A 2,290-nucleotide genomic window follows, 5' to 3' on the forward strand; every position below is an offset into this window, starting at 1 on the left:
CCAACTAAATATTTTTCCTTTATAATAATTGTCGTGGTTGTGGTGTCTCTTCACAGCAATAGAAACCTTAGCTAAAACATTTGGGCATAATTTTCAAGATATTATAGTCTTCAGAATGAAGACCCAAAGACAAAGGGTGAACTGCCCATTATGTGCTTATGTTTCTTCAATTATTAGTCTTCATGCCTAAAAAAATGATTGGACAAAAGTACTTTATCTAATAGTTGCAAACTGAGGTCTGGATTCATCAAGGTCCATGAGTTCAGACTTTCCTTGGCCTCTCTGTGCCTTATCCTCACCTTCCAATACAAGATTAAATTTTCTTTAGAAGAAGTCTTATGCTACACACTGGGAGTTTGGATTCCGTAATCATGGAAGTATTCTTTAAGCAAATGTTACTAAAAGATTATGAAATCCAGAGGCAACTGAAATGAATACAGTTGTGAATCCAAATTTAAGAAAATCTAGGAAGTCTCATTCTGTACAACCAGACTGCCTGTGAGCTATATTATAAAAAAAATTGGGAGGATCATAATGAAGGTAGAAACGCAAATCTAGGTATTTATTCTTAGTATTGTTCTTTTGAAATTTCTCTCATTTCGCTTTTTATTTAGAATAAAACTACTTTCACTATTTTTTAAAAAACAGACTATTTACTTAAATATATTTATGAAATAATCTCTATAAGTACAGGGACCATTGTTTGAAATTGTGGACCACTTCAAGTAAATTTTCACTCCTCTTAAAATATTGATCTGATTTCCAATCTTTGTTAGTGGCTATTTACATGCCTGTCATACGAACCTACAGATACATGATTTTCCACAGTAAACATGATGGAAAGTTCCCAGTTTTACATTGTTTGTCTTCCTTCACAAGTATTACCCTAACTTTTTGTGTCATAATCTACCTTTTTTATAAGAACAGAGGATGTTTGAAATACAGATGAAAATTTGGAAAGGTCTACTATGAAAGTATATATGTATACTATTTAAATGGATCTGTTAAGTGTTTGGTAAGTGGCAAAGGGCTCAGTGCTTAATTTATATTATCTCATGTAGTATTTATAATATTCTTACTATCACTTCAATTTTTTACATATAGGTATGTTTAAAATGTTTTTATAAGAGAACCATAACATATATAATTATAGAGCCAAAAATACAATAGAACTACCCTTTAGCTTTTATCCAATTTTACTAGTATATGATCAAACATTTTATCATGATGATTTCTAGATAAGATACAGATAGCATGATTTTATTCTAATATATTTAAGTATTCTAAAATATTAAAGACTTTTAAATTTATTCAAGTATCTAAAATAGCCTCTTTTGGCAGGATTGCTCCTTCATAGCATCTGAATGTGCTAATGTTTTTTTATCTTATATGAGATTTCCTACTTATTTACTTTCTAACCTCTTCTTCCTTCTCTTCTTCCTTCTCCTTCATTCCTTCAGCTTTTTTTTTTGGGGGGGGCGTATATCTTAGAATTTATTTTACTATCTCTGCATCTTCATTATAAAACTTCTGGGTCCTTGGTTGTCCTTATTTCTCCAAGACTATGTATGGATCAGTTTTAACATCCATTCATTTGCATTTCAGTAAAGAGTGGAAGGAATTTAATATGTTCTATTACTATATATTAGCTCCCTAAATCTTTTTTTTTAAATTTTTTTATTGAAAAAAAAATTTCTGCCTCCTCCCAGCCTCCCACTCCTCTCCCCCTCCCCCCACTCCTCTCCCCCTCCCCCCACTCCTCTCCCCCCTCCCCCCACTCCTCTCCCCCTCCCTCTCCAGTCTGAAGAGCAGTCAGGGTTCCCTGCCCTGTGGAAAGTCCAAAGTCCTCCCCGCTCCATCCTGGTCAAGGAAGGTGAACATCCAAACTGGCTAGGCTCCCACAAAGCTAGAACATGAAGTAGGATCAAAACCAAGTGCCATTGTCCTTGGCTTCTCAGCAGCCCTCATTGTCCACCATATTCAGAGAGTCGGATGTACTCACTCATAATTGGGTTCTAGCCATAAATAAAGGTCAGTGAGTCTATAATTTGATATCCTAAAGAAGCTAGATAAGAAGGTGAACCCAAAGAAAAACATATAGCTATCCTCCTGGGTATGGGAAGTAGACAAGATTGCAAAAAATCGGGATCTTGGGGGTGGGGTGGGAGGGGGGAAAGGGGAGATGAGGAGAGAAAAGTGAGAAGGGTAGGATGGGGAGAACTTGGGGAAACGGGATGATTGGGATAAAGGAAGGTTGGATAGGGGAGCAGGGAAGCACATATCTTAATTA

The sequence above is a fragment of the Microtus oregoni genome, unplaced genomic scaffold, assembly GCF_018167655.1.
Source record: "Microtus oregoni isolate MIOR12 unplaced genomic scaffold, Mior012 000079F_ref0000094, whole genome shotgun sequence".
Classification (NCBI taxonomy): domain Eukaryota; kingdom Metazoa; phylum Chordata; class Mammalia; order Rodentia; family Cricetidae; genus Microtus; species Microtus oregoni.